The sequence below is a fragment of the Coffea arabica genome, chromosome 11c (assembly GCF_036785885.1).
Source record: "Coffea arabica cultivar ET-39 chromosome 11c, Coffea Arabica ET-39 HiFi, whole genome shotgun sequence".
Lineage (NCBI taxonomy): Eukaryota > Viridiplantae > Streptophyta > Magnoliopsida > Gentianales > Rubiaceae > Coffea > Coffea arabica.
Window position 1 is genome coordinate 23,389,633 of NC_092330.1, and position 21,102 is coordinate 23,410,734.

The 21,102-nt window shown below is 44.3% G+C and overlaps 17 non-coding genes and 10 pseudogenes across 17 annotated transcripts; all 27 read left to right on the forward strand.

Annotated features, from left to right (window-relative positions):
- The first annotated feature begins 756 nt into the window (after nucleotides 1-756).
- LOC140017232 (5S ribosomal RNA) lies at nucleotides 757-875 on the forward strand. The gene has a single exon (XR_011823545.1). It is a non-coding gene; the product is annotated as a 5S ribosomal RNA (ribosomal RNA).
- Nucleotides 876-1,287: 412 nt separating this feature from the next.
- LOC140017694 (5S ribosomal RNA) lies at nucleotides 1,288-1,406 on the forward strand. The gene has a single exon (XR_011824000.1). It is a non-coding gene; the product is annotated as a 5S ribosomal RNA (ribosomal RNA).
- A 411-nt stretch (nucleotides 1,407-1,817) lies between these two features.
- Nucleotides 1,818-1,935, forward strand: LOC140020167 (5S ribosomal RNA; annotated as a pseudogene).
- A 927-nt stretch (nucleotides 1,936-2,862) lies between these two features.
- On the forward strand, nucleotides 2,863-2,981 carry LOC140017233 (5S ribosomal RNA). Its single transcript, XR_011823546.1, has one exon. It is a non-coding gene; the product is annotated as a 5S ribosomal RNA (ribosomal RNA).
- A 411-nt stretch (nucleotides 2,982-3,392) lies between these two features.
- LOC140019804 (5S ribosomal RNA) lies at nucleotides 3,393-3,510 on the forward strand (annotated as a pseudogene).
- A 926-nt stretch (nucleotides 3,511-4,436) lies between these two features.
- Nucleotides 4,437-4,555, forward strand: LOC140018111 (5S ribosomal RNA). Its single transcript, XR_011824413.1, has one exon. It is a non-coding gene; the product is annotated as a 5S ribosomal RNA (ribosomal RNA).
- A 411-nt stretch (nucleotides 4,556-4,966) lies between these two features.
- On the forward strand, nucleotides 4,967-5,084 carry LOC140020520 (5S ribosomal RNA; annotated as a pseudogene).
- Nucleotides 5,085-6,017: 933 nt separating this feature from the next.
- LOC140017234 (5S ribosomal RNA) lies at nucleotides 6,018-6,136 on the forward strand. Its single transcript, XR_011823547.1, has one exon. It is a non-coding gene; the product is annotated as a 5S ribosomal RNA (ribosomal RNA).
- A 411-nt stretch (nucleotides 6,137-6,547) lies between these two features.
- On the forward strand, nucleotides 6,548-6,665 carry LOC140019805 (5S ribosomal RNA; annotated as a pseudogene).
- Nucleotides 6,666-7,591: 926 nt separating this feature from the next.
- LOC140018112 (5S ribosomal RNA) lies at nucleotides 7,592-7,710 on the forward strand. Its single transcript, XR_011824414.1, has one exon. It is a non-coding gene; the product is annotated as a 5S ribosomal RNA (ribosomal RNA).
- Nucleotides 7,711-8,121: 411 nt separating this feature from the next.
- On the forward strand, nucleotides 8,122-8,239 carry LOC140020521 (5S ribosomal RNA; annotated as a pseudogene).
- Nucleotides 8,240-9,172: 933 nt separating this feature from the next.
- LOC140017235 (5S ribosomal RNA) lies at nucleotides 9,173-9,291 on the forward strand. The gene has a single exon (XR_011823548.1). It is a non-coding gene; the product is annotated as a 5S ribosomal RNA (ribosomal RNA).
- A 411-nt stretch (nucleotides 9,292-9,702) lies between these two features.
- LOC140020689 (5S ribosomal RNA) lies at nucleotides 9,703-9,820 on the forward strand (annotated as a pseudogene).
- Nucleotides 9,821-10,746: 926 nt separating this feature from the next.
- LOC140017695 (5S ribosomal RNA) lies at nucleotides 10,747-10,865 on the forward strand. The gene has a single exon (XR_011824001.1). It is a non-coding gene; the product is annotated as a 5S ribosomal RNA (ribosomal RNA).
- Nucleotides 10,866-12,321: 1,456 nt separating this feature from the next.
- On the forward strand, nucleotides 12,322-12,440 carry LOC140017236 (5S ribosomal RNA). The gene has a single exon (XR_011823549.1). It is a non-coding gene; the product is annotated as a 5S ribosomal RNA (ribosomal RNA).
- Nucleotides 12,441-12,852: 412 nt separating this feature from the next.
- LOC140017696 (5S ribosomal RNA) lies at nucleotides 12,853-12,971 on the forward strand. The gene has a single exon (XR_011824002.1). It is a non-coding gene; the product is annotated as a 5S ribosomal RNA (ribosomal RNA).
- Nucleotides 12,972-13,382: 411 nt separating this feature from the next.
- On the forward strand, nucleotides 13,383-13,500 carry LOC140020522 (5S ribosomal RNA; annotated as a pseudogene).
- Nucleotides 13,501-14,427: 927 nt separating this feature from the next.
- On the forward strand, nucleotides 14,428-14,546 carry LOC140017625 (5S ribosomal RNA). The gene has a single exon (XR_011823933.1). It is a non-coding gene; the product is annotated as a 5S ribosomal RNA (ribosomal RNA).
- Nucleotides 14,547-14,957: 411 nt separating this feature from the next.
- LOC140017697 (5S ribosomal RNA) lies at nucleotides 14,958-15,076 on the forward strand. Its single transcript, XR_011824003.1, has one exon. It is a non-coding gene; the product is annotated as a 5S ribosomal RNA (ribosomal RNA).
- A 411-nt stretch (nucleotides 15,077-15,487) lies between these two features.
- LOC140020546 (5S ribosomal RNA) lies at nucleotides 15,488-15,605 on the forward strand (annotated as a pseudogene).
- A 915-nt stretch (nucleotides 15,606-16,520) lies between these two features.
- On the forward strand, nucleotides 16,521-16,639 carry LOC140017626 (5S ribosomal RNA). The gene has a single exon (XR_011823934.1). It is a non-coding gene; the product is annotated as a 5S ribosomal RNA (ribosomal RNA).
- A 411-nt stretch (nucleotides 16,640-17,050) lies between these two features.
- LOC140017698 (5S ribosomal RNA) lies at nucleotides 17,051-17,169 on the forward strand. Its single transcript, XR_011824004.1, has one exon. It is a non-coding gene; the product is annotated as a 5S ribosomal RNA (ribosomal RNA).
- Nucleotides 17,170-17,582: 413 nt separating this feature from the next.
- Nucleotides 17,583-17,701, forward strand: LOC140018114 (5S ribosomal RNA). The gene has a single exon (XR_011824416.1). It is a non-coding gene; the product is annotated as a 5S ribosomal RNA (ribosomal RNA).
- A 411-nt stretch (nucleotides 17,702-18,112) lies between these two features.
- Nucleotides 18,113-18,230, forward strand: LOC140019806 (5S ribosomal RNA; annotated as a pseudogene).
- A 916-nt stretch (nucleotides 18,231-19,146) lies between these two features.
- LOC140017689 (5S ribosomal RNA) lies at nucleotides 19,147-19,265 on the forward strand. Its single transcript, XR_011823995.1, has one exon. It is a non-coding gene; the product is annotated as a 5S ribosomal RNA (ribosomal RNA).
- Nucleotides 19,266-19,676: 411 nt separating this feature from the next.
- On the forward strand, nucleotides 19,677-19,794 carry LOC140020717 (5S ribosomal RNA; annotated as a pseudogene).
- Nucleotides 19,795-20,719: 925 nt separating this feature from the next.
- LOC140017872 (5S ribosomal RNA) lies at nucleotides 20,720-20,838 on the forward strand. Its single transcript, XR_011824178.1, has one exon. It is a non-coding gene; the product is annotated as a 5S ribosomal RNA (ribosomal RNA).
- The last annotated feature ends 264 nt before the right edge of the window (nucleotides 20,839-21,102 follow it).

The following is a 21,102-nucleotide window of genomic DNA, read 5'->3' on the forward strand; positions in this document are numbered from 1 at the left end:
TATATATTATCAATATAATTTGATTAGGATGATGTATTTGAGTAAAATCAATTTGATTTATTTTCTTATTTGGTTTTTTCTTTGCATTAGCTAGAAATTTGTTTACAAATATATCTTTTTCTCTTTTTTGTTAGAAATTATAAATTTTGGCAAATTTGTTCGGGTAGACCCGACCCGGATCCGAGACTCGCCGGGTCCGGATCCGGAACACCGAATAAAAGACCCGTCGGGTAAACTGGTCGGATCCGGGTCCGGGTCCGGGTCCGGAATAATGAATTCCGGCCCGGACCCCGGCCCGTTGACACCCCTAGGTGACCCCCTGGGAAATCCTCGTGTTGCACCCCTCCCTTTTTTGTTTCGAAATCCAAATTTCCCCTTCGTTCTTTATGCTGTAGTAATTTAGCTCCGTCGGAACGATTGCTTTATATTTTGCTTCTCATCGAAGCATGAAAGCGGATCTGAAGGCGCGAGACAAGTCAGGAACGGTACGGCTGGATCGAAGCCCGGATCGTCGGTCAAAGTTGTCGGCGCAAATGTATAAGCGCAAGCGTGAAGGATCAATTTCAGGATAATTGAGAGTTGCGCGACGAGGGAAAAAAAATGGTGCAAATCAACAAGAAAAAAATGTAAAAGTAAATAAATAAAAGGATGAGGGGAAATTCTTGAATTGACGCTTAAAATGAATTCGGGTCCAGAAAAGCCACACTGCTTCACAGGACGGGGCAGTTTAAAAGAATAAAGCGAAAGGAACATGGCGGGTGCGATCATACCAGCACTAATGCACCGGATCCCATCAGAACTCCGAAGTTAAGCGTGCTTGGGCGAGAGTAGTACTAGGATGGGTGACCCCCTGGGAAGTCCTCGTGTTGCACCCCTCCCTTTTTTGTTTCGAAATCCAAATTTCCCCTTCGTTCTTTATGCTGTAGTAATTTAGCTCCGTCGGAACGATTGCTTTATATTTTGCTTCTCATCGAAGCATGAAGGCGGATCTGAAGGCGCGAGACAAGTCAGGAACGGTACGGCTGGATCGAAACCCGGATCGTCGGTCAAAGTTGTCGGCGCAAATGTATAAGCGCAAGCGTGAAGGATCAATTTCAGGATAATTGAGAGTTGTTTGACGAGGGAAAAAAAAGGTGCAAAGCAACAAGAAAAAAATATAAAAGTAAATAAATAAAAGGATGAGAGGAAAATTCATGAATTGACGCTTAGAATGAATTCGGGTCCAAAAAAGCCAAACTGCTTCACAGGACGTGGCAGTTTAAAAGAATAAAGCGAAAGGAACATGGCGGGTGCGATCATACCAGCACTAATGCATCGGATCCCATCAGAACTCCGAAGTTAAGCGTGCTTGGGCGAGAGTAGTACTAGGATGGGTGACCCCCTGGGAAGTCCTCGTGTTGCACCCCTCCCTTTTTTGTTTCGAAATCCAAATTTCCCCTTCGTTCTTTATGCTGTAGTAATTTAGCTCCGTCGGAACGATTGCTTTATATTTTGCTTCTCATCGAAGCATGAAGGCGGATCTGAAGGCGCGAGACAAGTCAGGAACGGTTCGGCTGGATCGAAGCCCGGATCGTCGGTCAAAGTTGTCGGCGCAAATGTATAAGCGCAAGCGTGAAGGATCAATTTCAGGATAATTGAGACTTGTTCGACGAGGGAAAAAAAAGGTGCAAAGCAACAAGAAAAAAATATAAAAGTAAATAAATAAAAGGATGAGAGGAAATTCATGAATTGACGCTTAGAATGAATTCGGGTCCAGAAAAGCCAAACTGCTTCACAGGACGTGACAGTTTAAAAGAATAAAGCGAAAGGAACATGGCGGGTGCGATCATACCAGCACTAATGCACCGGATCCCATCAGAACTTCGAAGTTAAGCGTGCTTGGGCGACAGTAGTACCAGGATGGGTGACCCTAGGCCGGTCAACGGGTCGGGTCTACACCCGGATCCGGATCGGATCCCTGAAATTTTTGCGGGTATGGGTAGGGATTTAATTCCGTTATCCGGATCCGGATCCGTTTTTTCAAACAAAAAAACGGGTCGGATACGGAATATAGTATTCCGACCCGTATTAGACCCGGATCCGGATATAAATGATTTAATAATTTATAAAAAATATATATTATCAATATAATTTGATTAGGATGATGTATTTGAGTAAAATCAATTTGATTTATTTTCTTATTTGGTTTTTTCTTTGCATTAGCTAGAAATTTGTTTACAAATATATCTTTTTCTCTTTTTTGTTAGAAATTATAAATTTTGGCAAATTTGTTCGGGTAGACCCGACCCGGATCCGAGACTCGCCGGGTCGGGATCCGGAACACCGAATAAAAGACCCGTCGGGTAAACGGGTCGGATCCGGGTCCGGGTCCGGAATAATGAATTCCGGCCCGGACCCCGGCCCGTTGACACCCCTAGGTGACCCCCTGGGAAATCCTCGTGTTGCACCCCTCCCTTTTTTGTTTCGAAATCCAAATTTCCCCTTCGTTCTTTATGCTGTAGTAATTTAGCTCCGTTGGAACGATTGCTTTATATTTTACTTCTCATCGAAGCATGAAGGCGGATCTGAAGGCGCGAGACAAGTCAGGAACGGTACGGCTGGATCGAAGCCCGGATCGTCGGTCAAAGTTGTCGGCGCAAATGTATAAGCGCAAGCGTGAAGGATCAATTTCAGGATAATTGAGAGTTGCGCGACGAGGGAAAAAAAATGGTGCAAATCAACAAGAAAAAAATGTAAAAGTAAATAAATAAAAGGATGAGGGGAAATTCTTGAATTGACGCTTAAAATGAATTCGGGTCCAGAAAAGCCACACTGCTTCACAGGACGGGGCAGTTTAAAAGAATAAAGCGAAAGGAACATGGCGGGTGCGATCATACCAGCACTAATGCACCGGATCCCATCAGAACTCCGAAGTTAAGCGTGCTTGGGCGAGAGTAGTACTAGGATGGGTGACCCCCTGGGAAGTCCTCGTGTTGCACCCCTCCCTTTTTTGTTTCGAAATCCAAATTTCCCCTTCGTTCTTTATGCTGTAGTAATTTAGCTCCGTCGGAACGATTGCTTTATATTTTGCTTCTCATCGAAGCATGAAGGCGGATCTGAAGGCGCGAGACAAGTCAGGAACGGTACGGCTGGATCGAAGCCCGGATCGTCGGTCAAAGTTGTCGGCGCAAATGTATAAGCGCAAGCGTGAAGGATCAATTTCAGGATAATTGAGACTTGTTCGACGAGGGAAAAAAAAGGTGCAAAGCAACAAGAAAAAAATATAAAAGTAAATAAATAAAAGGATGAGAGGAAATTCATGAATTGACGCTTAGAATGAATTCGGGTCCAGAAAAGCCAAACTGCTTCACAGGACGTGACAGTTTAAAAGAATAAAGCGAAAGGAACATGGCGGGTGCGATCATACCAGCACTAATGCACCGGATCCCATCAGAACTTCGAAGTTAAGCGTGCTTGGGCGACAGTAGTACTAGGATGGGTGACCCTAGGCCGGTCAACGGGTCGGGTCTACACCCGGATCCGGATCGGATCCCTGAAATTTTTGCGGGTATGGGTAGGGATTTAATTCCGTTATCCAGATCCGGATCCGTTTTTTCAAACAAAAAAACGGGTCGGATACGGAATATAGTATTCCGACCCGTATTAGACCCGGATCCGGATATAAATGATTTAATAATTTATAAAAAATATATATTATCAATATAATTTGATTAGGATGATGTATTTGAGTAAAATCAATTTGATTTATTTTCTTATTTGGTTTTTTCTTTGCATTAGCTAGAAATTTGTTTACAAATATATCTTTTTCTCTTTTTTGTTAGAAATTATAAATTTTGGCAAATTTGTTCGGGTAGACCCGACCCGGATCCGAGACTCGCCGGGTCCGGATCCGGAACACAGAATAAAAGACCCGTCGGGTAAACGGGTCGGATCCGGGTCCGGGTCCGGAATAATGAATTCCGGCCGGACCCGGCCCGTTGACACCCCTAGGTGACCCCCTGGGAAATCCTCGTGTTGCACCCCTCCCTTTTTTGTTTCGAAATCCAAATTTCCCCTTCGTTCTTTATGCTGTAGTAATTTAGCGCCGTCGGAACGATTGCTTTATATTTTGCTTCTCATCGAAGCATGAAGGCGGATCTGAAGGCGCGAGACAAGTCAGGAACGGTACGGCTGGATCGAAGCCCGGATCGTCGGTCAAATTTGTCGGCGCAAATGTATAAGCGCAAGCGTGAAGGATCAATTTCAGGATAATTGAGAGTTGCGCGACGAGGGAAAAAAAAATGGTGCAAATCAACAAGAAAAAAATGTAAAAGTAAATAAATAAAAGGATGAGGGGAAATTCTTGAATTGACGCTTAAAATGAATTCGGGTCCAGAAAAGCCACACTGCTTCACAGGACGGGGCAGTTTAAAAGAATAAAGCGAAAGGAACATGGCGGGTGCGATCATACCAGCACTAATGCATCGGATCCCATCAGAACTCCGAAGTTAAGCGTGCTTGGGCGAGAGTAGTACTAGGATGGGTGACACCCTGGGAAGTCCTCGTGTTGCACCCCTCCCTTTTTTGTTTCGAAATCCAAATTTCCCCTTCGTTCTTTATGCTGTAGTAATTTAGCTCCGTCGGAACGATTGCTTTATATTTTGCTTCTCATCGAAGCATGAAGGCGGATCTGAAGGCGCGAGACAAGTCAGGAACGGTACGGCTGGATCGAAGCCCGGATCGTCGGTCAAAGTTGTCGGCGCAAATGTATAAGCGCAAGCGTGAAGGATCAATTTCAGGATAATTGAGAGTTGTTCGACGAGGGAAAAAAAAGGTGCAAAGCATCAAGAAAAAAATATAAAAGTAAATAAATAAAAGGATGAGAGGAAATTCATGAATTGACGCTTAGAATGAATTCGGGTCCAGAAAAGCCAAACTGCTTCACAGGACGTGACAGTTTAAAAGAATAAAGCGAAAGGAACATGGCGGGTGCGATCAAACCAGCACTAATGCACCGGATCCCATCAGAACTTCGAAGTTAAGCGTGCTTGGGCGACAGTAGTACTAGGATGGGTGACCCTAGGCCGGTCAACGGGTCGGGTCTACACCCGGATCCGGATCGGATCCCTGAAATTTTTGCGGGTATGGGTAGGGATTTAATTCCGTTATCCGGATCCGGATCCGTTTTTTCAAACAAAAAAACGGGTCGGATACGGAATATAGTATTCCGACCCGTATTAGACCCGGATCCGGATATAAATGATTTAATAATTTATAAAAAATATATATTATCAATATAATTTGATTAGGATGATGTATTTGAGTAAAATCAATTTGATTTATTTTCTTATTTGGTTTTTTCTTTGCATTAGCTAGAAATTTGTTTACAAATATATCTTTTTCTCTTTTTTGTTAGAAATTATAAATTTTGGCAAATTTGTTCGGGTAGACCCGACCCGGATCCGAGACTCGCCGGGTCCGGATCCGGAACACCGAATAAAAGACCCGTCGGGTAAACTGGTCGGATCCGGGTCCGGGTCCGGGTCCGGAATAATGAATTCCGGCCCGGACCCCGGCCCGTTGACACCCCTAGGTGACCCCCTGGGAAATCCTCGTGTTGCACCCCTCCCTTTTTTGTTTCGAAATCCAAATTTCCCCTTCGTTCTTTATGCTGTAGTAATTTAGCTCCGTCGGAACGATTGCTTTATATTTTGCTTCTCATCGAAGCATGAAAGCGGATCTGAAGGCGCGAGACAAGTCAGGAACGGTACGGCTGGATCGAAGCCCGGATCGTCGGTCAAAGTTGTCGGCGCAAATGTATAAGCGCAAGCGTGAAGGATCAATTTCAGGATAATTGAGAGTTGCGCGACGAGGGAAAAAAAATGGTGCAAATCAACAAGAAAAAAATGTAAAAGTAAATAAATAAAAGGATGAGGGGAAATTCTTGAATTGACGCTTAAAATGAATTCGGGTCCAGAAAAGCCACACTGCTTCACAGGACGGGGCAGTTTAAAAGAATAAAGCGAAAGGAACATGGCGGGTGCGATCATACCAGCACTAATGCACCGGATCCCATCAGAACTCCGAAGTTAAGCGTGCTTGGGCGAGAGTAGTACTAGGATGGGTGACCCCCTGGGAAGTCCTCGTGTTGCACCCCTCCCTTTTTTGTTTCGAAATCCAAATTTCCCCTTCGTTCTTTATGCTGTAGTAATTTAGCTCCGTCGGAACGATTGCTTTATATTTTGCTTCTCATCGAAGCATGAAGGCGGATCTGAAGGCGCGAGACAAGTCAGGAACGGTACGGCTGGATCGAAGCCCGGATCGTCGGTCAAAGTTGTCGGCGCAAATGTATAAGCGCAAGCGTGAAGGATCAATTTCAGGATAATTGAGACTTGTTCGACGAGGGAAAAAAAAGGTGCAAAGCAACAAGAAAAAAATATAAAAGTAAATAAATAAAAGGATGAGAGGAAATTCATGAATTGACGCTTAGAATGAATTCGGGTCCAGAAAAGCCAAACTGCTTCACAGGACGTGACAGTTTAAAAGAATAAAGCGAAAGGAACATGGCGGGTGCGATCATACCAGCACTAATGCACCGGATCCCATCAGAACTTCGAAGTTAAGCGTGCTTGGGCGACAGTAGTACTAGGATGGGTGACCCTAGGCCGGTCAACGGGTCGGGTCTACACCCGGATCCGGATCGGATCCCTGAAATTTTTGCGGGTATGGGTAGGGATTTAATTCCGTTATCCAGATCCGGATCCGTTTTTTCAAACAAAAAAACGGGTCGGATACGGAATATAGTATTCCGACCCGTATTAGACCCGGATCCGGATATAAATGATTTAATAATTTATAAAAAATATATATTATCAATATAATTTGATTAGGATGATGTATTTGAGTAAAATCAATTTGATTTATTTTCTTATTTGGTTTTTTCTTTGCATTAGCTAGAAATTTGTTTACAAATATATCTTTTTCTCTTTTTTGTTAGAAATTATAAATTTTGGCAAATTTGTTCGGGTAGACCCGACCCGGATCCGAGACTCGCCGGGTCCGGATCCGGAACACAGAATAAAAGACCCGTCGGGTAAACGGGTCGGATCCGGGTCCGGGTCCGGAATAATGAATTCCGGCCGGACCCGGCCCGTTGACACCCCTAGGTGACCCCCTGGGAAATCCTCGTGTTGCACCCCTCCCTTTTTTGTTTCGAAATCCAAATTTCCCCTTCGTTCTTTATGCTGTAGTAATTTAGCGCCGTCGGAACGATTGCTTTATATTTTGCTTCTCATCGAAGCATGAAGGCGGATCTGAAGGCGCGAGACAAGTCAGGAACGGTACGGCTGGATCGAAGCCCGGATCGTCGGTCAAATTTGTCGGCGCAAATGTATAAGCGCAAGCGTGAAGGATCAATTTCAGGATAATTGAGAGTTGCGCGACGAGGGAAAAAAAAATGGTGCAAATCAACAAGAAAAAAATGTAAAAGTAAATAAATAAAAGGATGAGGGGAAATTCTTGAATTGACGCTTAAAATGAATTCGGGTCCAGAAAAGCCACACTGCTTCACAGGACGGGGCAGTTTAAAAGAATAAAGCGAAAGGAACATGGCGGGTGCGATCATACCAGCACTAATGCATCGGATCCCATCAGAACTCCGAAGTTAAGCGTGCTTGGGCGAGAGTAGTACTAGGATGGGTGACACCCTGGGAAGTCCTCGTGTTGCACCCCTCCCTTTTTTGTTTCGAAATCCAAATTTCCCCTTCGTTCTTTATGCTGTAGTAATTTAGCTCCGTCGGAACGATTGCTTTATATTTTGCTTCTCATCGAAGCATGAAGGCGGATCTGAAGGCGCGAGACAAGTCAGGAACGGTACGGCTGGATCGAAGCCCGGATCGTCGGTCAAAGTTGTCGGCGCAAATGTATAAGCGCAAGCGTGAAGGATCAATTTCAGGATAATTGAGAGTTGTTCGACGAGGGAAAAAAAAGGTGCAAAGCATCAAGAAAAAAATATAAAAGTAAATAAATAAAAGGATGAGAGGAAATTCATGAATTGACGCTTAGAATGAATTCGGGTCCAGAAAAGCCAAACTGCTTCACAGGACGTGACAGTTTAAAAGAATAAAGCGAAAGGAACATGGCGGGTGCGATCAAACCAGCACTAATGCACCGGATCCCATCAGAACTTCGAAGTTAAGCGTGCTTGGGCGACAGTAGTACTAGGATGGGTGACCCTAGGCCGGTCAACGGGTCGGGTCTACACCCGGATCCGGATCGGATCCCTGAAATTTTTGCGGGTATGGGTAGGGATTTAATTCCGTTATCCGGATCCGGATCCGTTTTTTCAAACAAAAAAACGGGTCGGATACGGAATATAGTATTCCGACCCGTATTAGACCCGGATCCGGATATAAATGATTTAATAATTTATAAAAAATATATATTATCAATATAATTTGATTAGGATGATGTATTTGAGTAAAATCAATTTGATTTATTTTCTTATTTGGTTTTTTCTTTGCATTAGCTAGAAATTTGTTTACAAATATATCTTTTTCTCTTTTTTGTTAGAAATTATAAATTTTGGCAAATTTGTTCGGGTAGACCCGACCCGGATCCGAGACTCGCCGGGTCCGGATCCGGAACACCGAATAAAAGACCCGTCGGGTAAACTGGTCGGATCCGGGTCCGGGTCCGGGTCCGGAATAATGAATTCCGGCCCGGACCCCGGCCCGTTGACACCCCTAGGTGACCCCCTGGGAAATCCTCGTGTTGCACCCCTCCCTTTTTTGTTTCGAAATCCAAATTTCCCCTTCGTTCTTTATGCTGTAGTAATTTAGCTCCGTCGGAACGATTGCTTTATATTTTGCTTCTCATCGAAGCATGAAAGCGGATCTGAAGGCGCGAGACAAGTCAGGAACGGTACGGCTGGATCGAAGCCCGGATCGTCGGTCAAAGTTGTCGGCGCAAATGTATAAGCGCAAGCGTGAAGGATCAATTTCAGGATAATTGAGAGTTGCGCGACGAGGGAAAAAAAATGGTGCAAATCAACAAGAAAAAAATGTAAAAGTAAATAAATAAAAGGATGAGGGGAAATTCTTGAATTGACGCTTAAAATGAATTCGGGTCCAGAAAAGCCACACTGCTTCACAGGACGGGGCAGTTTAAAAGAATAAAGCGAAAGGAACATGGCGGGTGCGATCATACCAGCACTAATGCACCGGATCCCATCAGAACTCCGAAGTTAAGCGTGCTTGGGCGAGAGTAGTACTAGGATGGGTGACCCCCTGGGAAGTCCTCGTGTTGCACCCCTCCCTTTTTTGTTTCGAAATCCAAATTTCCCCTTCGTTCTTTATGCTGTAGTAATTTAGCTCCGTCGGAACGATTGCTTTATATTTTGCTTCTCATCGAAGCATGAAGGCGGATCTGAAGGCGCGAGACAAGTCAGGAACGGTACGGCTGGATCGAAGCCCGGATCGTCGGTCAAAGTTGTCGGCGCAAATGTATAAGCGCAAGCGTGAAGGATCAATTTCAGGATAATTGAGACTTGTTCGACGAGGGAAAAAAAAGGTGCAAAGCAACAAGAAAAAAATATAAAAGTAAATAAATAAAAGGATGAGAGGAAATTCATGAATTGACGCTTAGAATGAATTCGGGTCCAGAAAAGCCAAACTGCTTCACAGGACGTGACAGTTTAAAAGAATAAAGCGAAAGGAACATGGCGGGTGCGATCATACCAGCACTAATGCACCGGATCCCATCAGAACTTCGAAGTTAAGCGTGCTTGGGCGACAGTAGTACTAGGATGGGTGACGCTAGGCCGGTCAACGGGTCGGGTCTACACCCGGATCCGGATCGGATCCCTGAAATTTTTGCGGGTATGGGTAGGGATTTAATTCCGTTATCCAGATCCGGATCCGTTTTTTCAAACAAAAAAACGGGTCGGATACGGAATATAGTATTCCGACCCGTATTAGACCCGGATCCGGATATAAATGATTTAATAATTTATAAAAAATATATATTATCAATATAATTTGATTAGGATGATGTATTTGAGTAAAATCAATTTGATTTATTTTCTTATTTGGTTTTTTCTTTGCATTAGCTAGAAATTTGTTTACAAATATATCTTTTTCTCTTTTTTGTTAGAAATTATAAATTTTGGCAAATTTGTTCGGGTAGACCCGACCCGGATCCGAGACTCGCCGGGTCCGGATCCGGAACACAGAATAAAAGACCCGTCGGGTAAACGGGTCGGATCCGGGTCCGGGTCCGGAATAATGAATTCCGGCCGGACCCGGCCCGTTGACACCCCTAGGTGACCCCCTGGGAAATCCTCGTGTTGCACCCCTCCCTTTTTTGTTTCGAAATCCAAATTTCCCCTTCGTTCTTTATGCTGTAGTAATTTAGCGCCGTCGGAACGATTGCTTTATATTTTGCTTCTCATCGAAGCATGAAGGCGGATCTGAAGGCGCGAGACAAGTCAGGAACGGTACGGCTGGATCGAAGCCCGGATCGTCGGTCAAAGTTGTCGGCGCAAATGTATAAGCGCAAGCGTGAAGGATCAATTTCAGGATAATTGAGAGTTGCGCGACGAGGGAAAAAAAAATGGTGCAAATCAACAAGAAAAAAATGTAAAAGTAAATAAATAAAAGGATGAGGGGAAATTCTTGAATTGACGCTTAAAATGAATTCGGGTCCAGAAAAGCCACACTGCTTCACAGGACGGGGCAGTTTAAAAGAATAAAGCGAAAGGAACATGGCGGGTGCGATCATACCAGCACTAATGCATCGGATCCCATCAGAACTCCGAAGTTAAGCGTGCTTGGGCGAGAGTAGTACTAGGATGGGTGACCCCCTGGGAAGTCCTCGTGTTGCACCCCTCCCTTTTTTGTTTCGAAATCCAAATTTCCCCTTCGTTCTTTATGCTGTAGTAATTTAGCTCCGTCGGAACGATTGCTTTATATTTTGCTTCTCATCGAAGCATGAAGGCGGATCTGAAGGCGCGAGACAAGTCAGGAACGGTACGGCTGGATCGAAGCCCGGATCGTCGGTCAAAGTTGTCGGCGCAAATGTATAAGCGCAAGCGTGAAGGATCAATTTCAGGATAATTGAGAGTTGTTCGACGAGGGAAAAAAAGGTGCAAAGCATCAAGAAAAAAATATAAAAGTAAATAAATAAAAGGATGAGAGGAAATTCATGAATTGACGCTTAGAATGAATTCGGGTCCAGAAAAGCCAAACTGCTTCACAGGACGTGACAGTTTAAAAGAATAAAGCGAAAGGAACATGGCGGGTGCTATCAAACCAGCACTAATGCACCGGATCCCATCAGAACTTCGAAGTTAAGCGTGCTTGGGCGACAGTAGTACTAGGATGGGTGACCCTAGGCCGGTCAACGGGTCGGGTCTACACCCGGATCCGGATCGGATCCCTGAAATTTTTGCGGGTATGGGTAGGGATTTAATTCCGTTATCCGGATCCGGATCCGTTTTTTCAAACAAAAAAACGGGTCGGATACGGAAATATAGTATTCCGACCCGTATTAGACCCGGATCCGGATATAAATGATTTAATAATTTATAAAAAATATATATTATCAATATAATTTGATTAGGATGATGTATTTGAGTAAAATCAATTTGATTTATTTTCTTATTTGGTTTTTTCTTTGCATTAGCTAGAAATTTGTTTACAAATATATCTTTTTCTCTTTTTTGTTAGAAATTATAAATTTTGGCAAATTTGTTCGGGTAGACCCGACCCGGATCCGAGACTCGCCGGGTCCGGATCCGGAACACCGAATAAAAGACCCGTCGGGTAAACTGGTCGGATCCGGGTCCGGGTCCGGAATAATGAATTCCGGCCCGGACCCCGGCCCGTTGACACCCCTAGGTGACCCCCTGGGAAATCCTCGTGTTGCACCCCTCCCTTTTTTGTTTCGAAATCCAAATTTCCCCTTCGTTCTTTATGCTGTAGTAATTTAGCTCCGTCGGAACGATTGCTTTATATTTTGCTTCTCATCGAAGCATGAAAGCGGATCTGAAGGCGCGAGACAAGTCAGGAACGGTACGGCTGGATCGAAGCCCGGATCGTCGGTCAAAGTTGTCGGCGCAAATGTATAAGCGCAAGCGTGAAGGATCAATTTCAGGATAATTGAGAGTTGCGCGACGAGGGAAAAAAAATGGTGCAAATCAACAAGAAAAAAATGTAAAAGTAAATAAATAAAAGGATGAGGGGAAATTCTTGAATTGACGCTTAAAATGAATTCGGGTCCAGAAAAGCCACACTGCTTCACAGGACGGGGCAGTTTAAAAGAATAAAGCGAAAGGAACATGGCGGGTGCGATCATACCAGCACTAATGCACCGGATCCCATCAGAACTCCGAAGTTAAGCGTGCTTGGGCGAGAGTAGTACTAGGATGGGTGACCCCCTGGGAAGTCCTCGTGTTGCACCCCTCCCTTTTTTGTTTCGAAATCCAAATTTCCCCTTCGTTCTTTATGCTGTAGTAATTTAGCTCCGTCGGAACGATTGCTTTATATTTTGCTTCTCATCGAAGCATGAAGGCGGATCTGAAGGCGCGAGACAAGTCAGGAACGGTACGGCTGGATCGAAACCCGGATCGTCGGTCAAAGTTGTCGGCGCAAATGTATAAGCGCAAGCGTGAAGGATCAATTTCAGGATAATTGAGAGTTGTTCGACGAGGGAAAAAAAAGGTGCAAAGCAACAAGAAAAAAATATAAAAGTAAATAAATAAAAGGATGAGAGGAAAATTCATGAATTGACGCTTAGAATGAATTCGGGTCCAAAAAAGCCAAACTGCTTCACAGGACGTGGCAGTTTAAAAGAATAAAGCGAAAGGAACATGGCGGGTGCGATCATACCAGCACTAATGCATCGGATCCCATCAGAACTCCGAAGTTAAGCGTGCTTGGGCGAGAGTAGTACTAGGATGGGTGACCCCCTGGGAAGTCCTCGTGTTGCACCCCTCCCTTTTTTGTTTCGAAATCCAAATTTCCCCTTCGTTCTTTATGCTGTAGTAATTTAGCTCCGTCGGAACGATTGCTTTATATTTTGCTTCTCATCGAAGCATGAAGGCGGATCTGAAGGCGCGAGACAAGTCAGGAACGGTACGGCTGGATCGAAGCCCGGATCGTCGGTCAAAGTTGTCGGCGCAAATGTATAAGCGCAAGCGTGAAGGATCAATTTCAGGATAATTGAGACTTGTTCGACGAGGGAAAAAAAAGGTGCAAAGCAACAAGAAAAAAATATAAAAGTAAATAAATAAAAGGATGAGAGGAAATTCATGAATTGACGCTTAGAATGAATTCGGGTCCAGAAAAGCCAAACTGCTTCACAGGACGTGACAGTTTAAAAGAATAAAGCGAAAGGAACATGGCGGGTGCGATCAAACCAGCACTAATGCACCGGATCCCATCAGAACTTCGAAGTTAAGCGTGCTTGGGCGACAGTAGTACTAGGATGGGTGACCCTAGGCCGGTCAACGGGTCGGGTCTACACCCGGATCCGGATCGGATCCCTGAAATTTTTGCGGGTATGGGTAGGGATTTAATTCCGTTATCCGGATCCGGATCCGTTTTTTCAAACAAAAAAACGGGTCGGATACGGAATATAGTATTCCGACCCGTATTAGACCCGGATCCGGATATAAATGATTTAATAATTTATAAAAAATATATATTATCAATATAATTTGATTAGGATGATGTATTTGAGTAAAATCAATTTGATTTATTTTCTTATTTGGTTTTTTCTTTGCATTAGCTAGAAATTTGTTTACAAATATATCTTTTTCTCTTTTTTGTTAGAAATTATAAATTTTGGCAAATTTGTTCGGGTAGACCCGACCCGGATCCGAGACTCGCCGGGTCCGGATCCGGAACACCGAATAAAAGACCCGTCGGGTAAACTGGTCGGATCCGGGTCCGGGTCCGGAATAATGAATTCCGGCCCGGACCCCGGCCCGTTGACACCCCTAGGTGACCCCCTGGGAAATCCTCGTGTTGCACCCCTCCCTTTTTTGTTTCGAAATCCAAATTTCCCCTTCGTTCTTTATGCTGTAGTAATTTAGCTCCGTCGGAACGATTGCTTTATATTTTACTTCTCATCGAAGCATGAAGGCGGATCTGAAGGCGCGAGACAAGTCAGGAACGGTACGGCTGGATCGAAGCCCGGATCGTCGGTCAAAGTTGTCGGCGCAAATGTATAAGCGCAAGCGTGAAGGATCAATTTCAGGATAATTGAGAGTTGCGCGACGAGGGAAAAAAAATGGTGCAAATCAACAAGAAAAAAATGTAAAAGTAAATAAATAAAAGGATGAGGGGAAATTCTTGAATTGACGCTTAAAATGAATTCGGGTCCAGAAAAGCCACACTGCTTCACAGGACGGGGCAGTTTAAAAGAATAAAGCGAAAGGAACATGGCGGGTGCGATCATACTAGCACTAATGCACCGGATCCCATCAGAACTCCGAAGTTAAGCGTGCTTGGGCGAGAGTAGTACTAGGATGGGTGACCCCCTGGGAAGTCCTCGTGTTGCACCCCTCCCTTTTTTGTTTCGAAATCCAAATTTCCCCTTCGTTCTTTATGCTGTAGTAATTTAGCTCCGTCGGAACGATTGCTTTATATTTTGCTTCTCATCGAAGCATGAAGGCGGATCTGAAGGCGCGAGACAAGTCAGGAACGGTACGGCTGGATCGAAACCCGGATCGTCGGTCAAAGTTGTCGGCGCAAATGTATAAGCGCAAGCGTGAAGGATCAATTTCAGGATAATTGAGAGTTGTTCGACGAGGGAAAAAAAAGGTGCAAAGCAACAAGAAAAAAATATAAAAGTAAATAAATAAAAGGATGAGAGAAAATTCATGAATTGACGCTTAGAATGAATTCGGGTCCAAAAAAGCCAAACTGCTTCACAGGACGTGGCAGTTTAAAAGAATAAAGCGAAAGGAACATGGCGGGTGCGATCATACCAGCACTAATGCATCGGATCCCATCAGAACTCCGAAGTTAAGCGTGCTTGGGCGAGAGTAGTACTAGGATGGGTGACCCCCTGGGAAGTCCTCGTGTTGCACCCCTCCCTTTTTTGTTTCGAAATCCAAATTTCCCCTTCGTTCTTTATGCTGTAGTAATTTAGCTCCGTCGGAACGATTGCTTTATATTTTGCTTCTCATCGAAGCATGAAGGCGGATCTGAAGGCGCGAGACAAGTCAGGAACGGTACGGCTGGATCGAAGCCCGGATCGTCGGTCAAAGTTGTCGGCGCAAATGTATAAGCGCAAGCGTGAAGGATCAATTTCAGGATAATTGAGAGTTGTTCGACGAGGGAAAAAAAAGGTGCAAAGCAACAAGAAAAAAATATAAAAGTAAATAAATAAAAGGATGAGAGGAAATTCATGAATTGACGCTTAGAATGAATTCGGGTCCAGAAAAGCCAAACTGCTTCACAGGACGTGACAGTTTAAAAGAATAAAGCGAAAGGAACATGGCGGGTGCGATCAAACCAGCACTGATGCACCGGATCCCATCAGAACTTCGAAGTTAAGCGTGCTTGGGCGACAGTAGTACTAGGATGGGTGACCCTAGGCCGGTCAACGGGTCGGGTCTACACCCGGATCCGGATCGGATCCCTGAAATTTTTGCGGGTATGGGTAGGGATTTAATTCCGTTATCCGGATCCGGATCCGTTTTTTCAAACAAAAAAACGGGTCGGATACGGAATATAGTATTCCGACCCGTATTAGACCCGGATCCGGATATAAATGATTTAATAATTTATAAAAAATATATATTATCAATATAATTTGATTAGGATGATGTATTTGAGTAAAATCAATTTGATTTATTTTCTTATTTGGTTTTTTCTTTGCATTAGCTAGAAATTTGTTTACAAATATATCTTTTTCTCTTTTTTGTTAGAAATTATAAATTTTGGCAAATTTGTTCGGGTAGACCCGACCCGGATCCGAGACTCGCCGGGTTCGGATCCGGAACACCGAATAAAAGACCCGTCGGGTAAACGGGTCGGATCCGGGTCCGGGTCCGGAATAATGAATTCCGGCCCGTTGACACCCCTAGGTGACCCCCTGGGAAATCCTCGTGTTGCACCCCTCCCTTTTTTGTTTCGAAATCCAAATTTCCCCTTCGTTCTTTATGCTGTAGTAATTTAGCTCCGTCGGAACGATTGCTTTATATTTTGCTTCTCATCGAAGCATGAAGGCGGATCTGAAGGCGCGAGACAAGTCAGGAACGGTACGGCTGGATCGAAGCCCGGATCGTCGGTCAAAGTTGTCGGCGCAAATGTATAAGCGCAAGCGTGAAGAATCAATTTCAGGATAATTGAGAGTTGCGCGACGAGGGAAAAAAAATGGTGCAAATCAACAAGAAAAAAATGTAAAAGTAAATAAATAAAAGGATGAGGGGAAATTCTTGAATTGACGCTTAAAATGAATTCGGGTCCAGAAAAGCCACACTGCTTCACAGGACGGGGCAGTTTAAAAGAATAATGCGAAAGGAACATGGCGGGTGCGATCATACTAGCACTAATGCACCGGATCCCATCAGAACTCCGAAGTTAAGCGTGCTTGGGCGAGAGTAGTACTAGGATGGGTGACCCCCTGGGAAGTCCTCGTGTTGCACCCCTCCCTTTTTTGTTTCGAAATCCAAATTTCCCTTTCGTTCTTTATGCTGTAGTAATTTAGCTCCGTCGGAACGATTGCTTTATATTTTGCTTCTCATCGAAGCATGAAGGCGGATCTGAAGGCGCGAGACAAGTCAGGAACGGTACGGCTGGATCGAAACCCGAATCGTCGGTCAAAGTTGTCGGCGCAAATGTATAAGCGCAAGCGTGAAGGATCAATTTCAGGATAATTGAGAGTTGTTCGACGAGGGAAAAAAAAGGTGCAAAGCAACAAGAAAAAAATATAAAAGTAAATAAATAAAAGGATGAGAGGAAATTCATGAATTGACGCTTAGAATGAATTCGGGTCCAAAAAAGCCAAACTGCTTCACAGGACGTGGCAGTTTAAAAGAATAAAGCGAAAGGAACATGGCGGGTGCGATCATACCAGCACTAATGCATCGGATCCCATCAGAACTCCGAAGTTAAGCGTGCTTGGGCGAGAGTAGTACTAGGATGGGTGACCCCCTGGGAAGTCCTCGTGTTGCACCCCTCCCTTTTTTGTTTCGAAATCCAAATTTCCCCTTCGTTCTTTATGCTGTAGTAATTTAGCTCCGTCGGAACGATTGCTTTATATTTTGCTTCTCATCGAAGCATGAAGGCGGATCTGAAGGCGCGAGACAAGTCAGGAACGGTACGGCTGGATCGAAGCCCGGATCGTCGGTCAAAGTTGTCGGCGCAAATGTATAAGCGCAAGCGTGAAGGATCAATTTCAGGATAATTGAGAGTTGCGCGACGAGGGAAAAAAAAATGGTGCAAATCAACAAGAAAAAAATGTAAAAGTAAATAAATAAAAGGATGAGGGGAAATTCTTGAATTGACGCTTAAAATGAATTCGGGTCCAGAAAAGCCACACTGCTTCACAGGACGGGGCAGTTTAAAAGAATAAAGCGAAAGGAACATGGCGGGTGCGATCATACCAGCACTAATGCATCGGATCCCATCAGAACTCCGAAGTTAAGCGTGCTTGGGCGAGAGTAGTACTAGGATGGGTGACACCCTGGGAAGTCCTCGTGTTGCACCCCTCCCTTTTTTGTTTCGAAATCCAAATTTCCCCTTCGTTCTTTATGCTGTAGTAATTTAGCTCCGTCGGAACGATTGCTTTATATTTTGCTTCTCATCGAAGCATGAAGGCGGATCTGAAGGCGCGAGACAAGTCAGGAACGGTACGGCTGGATCGAAACCCGGATCGTCGGTCAAAGTTGTCGGCGCAAATGTATAAGCGCAAGCGTGAAGGATCAATTTCAGGATAATTGAGAGTTGTTCGACGAGGGAAAAAAAAGGTGCAAAGCAACAAGAAAAAAATATAAAAGTAAATAAATAAAAGGATGAGAGGAAATTCATGAATTGACGCTTAGAATGAATTCGGGTCCAAAAAAGCCAAACTGCTTCACAGGACGTGGCAGTTTAAAAGAATAAAGCGAAAGGAACATGGCGGGTGCGATCATACCAGCACTAATGCACCGGATCCCATCAGAACTTCGAAGTTAAGCGTGCTTGGGCGACAGTAGTACTAGGATGGGTGACCCTAGGCCGGTCAACGGGTCGGGTCTACACCCGGATCCGGATCGGATCCCTGAAATTTTTGCGGGTATGGGTAGGGATTTAATTCCGTTATCCGGATCCGGATCCGTTTTTTCAAACAAAAAAACGGATCGGATACGGAATATAGTATTCCGACCCGTATTAGACCCGGATCCGGATATAAATGATTTAATAATTTATAAAAAATATATATTATCAATATAATTTGATTAGGATGATGTATTTGAGTAAAATCAATTTGATTTATTTTCTTATTTGGTTTTTTCTTTGCATTAGCTAGAAATTTGTTTACAAATATATCTTTTTCTCTTTTTTGTTAGAAATTATAAATTTTGGCAAATTTGTTCGGGTAGACCCGACCCGGATCCGAGACTCGCCGGGTCCGGATCCGGAACACCGAATAAAAGACCCGTCGGGTAAACGGGTCGGATCCGGGTCCGGGTCCGGAATAATGAATTCCGGCCCGTTGACACCCCTAGGTGACCCCCTGGGAAATCCTCGTGTTGCACCCCTCCCTTTTTTGTTTCGAAATCCAAATTTCCCCTTCGTTCTTTATGCTGTAGTAATTTAGCTCCGTCGGAACGATTGCTTTATATTTTGCTTCTCATCGAAGCATGAAGGCGGATCTGAAGGCGCGAGACAAGTCAGGAACGGTACGGCTGGATCGAAGCCCGGATCGTCGGTCAAAGTTGTCGGCGCAAATGTATAAGCGCAAGCGTGAAGAATCAATTTCAGGATAATTGAGAGTTGCGCGACGAGGGAAAAAAAAATGGTGCAAATCAACAAGAAAAAAATGTAAAAGTAAATAAATAAAAGGATGAGGGGAAATTCTTGAATTGACGCTTAAAATGAATTCGGGTCCAGAAAAGCCACACTGCTTCACAGGACGGGGCAGTTTAAAAGAATAAAGCGAAAGGAACATGGCGGGTGCGATCATACCAGCACTAATGCACCAGATCCCATCAGAACTCCGAAGTTAAGCGTGCTTGGGCGAGAGTAGTACTAGGATGGGTGACCCCCTGGGAAGTCCTCGTGTTGCACCCCTCCCTTTTTTGTTTCGAAATCCAAATTTCCCCTTCGTTCTTTATGCTGTAGTAATTTAGTTCCGTCGGAACGATTGCTTTATATTTTGCTTCTCATCGAAGCATGAAGGCGGATCTGAAGGCGCGAGACAAGTCAGGAACGGTACGGCTGGATCGAAGCCCGGATCGTCGGTCAAAGTTGTCGGCGCAAATGTATAAGCGCAAGCGTGAAGGATCAATTTCAGGATAATTGAGACTTGTTCGACGAGGGAAAAAAAAGGTGCAAAGCAACAAGAAAAAAATATAAAAGTAAATAAATAAAAGGATGAGAGGAAATTCATGAATTGACGCTTAGAATGAATTCGGGTCCAGAAAAGCCAAACTGCTTCACAGGACGTGACAGTTTAAAAGAATAAAGCGAAAGGAACATGGCGGGTGCGATCATTCCAGCACTAATGCACCGGATCCCATCAGAACTTCGAAGTTAAGCGTGCTTGGGCGACAGTAGTACTAGGATGGGTGATCCTAGGCCGGTCAACGGGTCGGGTCTACACCCGGATCCGGATCGGATCCCTGAAATTTTTGCGGGTATGGGTAGGGATTTAATTCCGTTATCCGGATCCGGATCCGTTTTTTCAAACAAAAAAACGGGTCGGATACGGAATATAGTATTCCGACCCGTATTAGACCCGGATCCGGATATAAATGATTTAATAATTTATAAAAAATATATATTATCAATATAATTTGATTAGGATGATGTATTTGAGTAAAATCAATTTGATTTATTTTCTTATTTGGTTTTTTCTTTGCATTAGCTAGAAATTTGTTTACAAATATATCTTATTCTCTTTTTTGTTAGAAATCATAAATTTTGGCAAATTTGATCGGGTAGACCCGACCCGGATCCGAGACTCGCCGGGTCCGGATCCGAAACACCGAATAAAAGACCCGTCGGGTAAACGGGTCGGATCCGGGTCCGGGTCCGAAATAATGAATTCCGACCCGGACCCGGCCCGTTGACACCCCTAGGTGACCCCCTGGGAAATCCTCGTGTTGCACCCCTCCCTTTTTTGTTTCGAAATCCAAATTTCCCCTTCGTTCTTTATGCTGTAGTAATTTAGCTCCGTCGGAACGATTGCTTTATATTTTGCTTCTCATCGAAGCATGAAGGCGGATCTGAAGGCGCGAGACAAGTCAGGAACGGTACGGCTGGAGCGAAGCCAGGATCGTCGGTCAAAGTTGTCGGCGCAAATGTATAAGCGCAAGCGTGAAGGATCAATTTCAGGATAATTGAGAGTTGCGCGACGAGGGAAAAAAATGGTGCAAATCAACAAGAAAAAAATGTAAAAGTAAATAAATAAAAGGATGAGGGCAAATTCTTGAATTGACGCTTAAAATGAATTCGGGTCCAGAAAAGCCACACTGCTTCACAGGACGGGGCAGTTTAAAAGAATAAAGCGAAAGGAACATGGCGGGTGCGATCATACCAGCACTAATGCACCGGATCCCATCAGAACTCCGAAGTTAAGCGTGCTTGGGCGAGAGTAGTACTAGGATGGGTGACCCCCTGGGAAGTCCTCTTGTTGCACCCCTCCCTTTTTTGTTTCGAAATCCAAATTTCCCCTTCGTTCTTTATGCTGTAGTAATTTAGCTCCGTCGGAACGATTGCTTTATATTTTGCTTCTCATCGAAGCATGAAGGCGGATCTGAAGGCGCGAGACAAGTCAGGAACGGTACGGCTGGATCGAAGCCCGGATCGTCGGTCAAAGTTGTCGGCGCAAATGTATAAGCGCAAGCGTGAAGGATCAATTTCAGGATAATTGAGACTTGTTCGACGAGGGAAAAAAAAGGTGCAA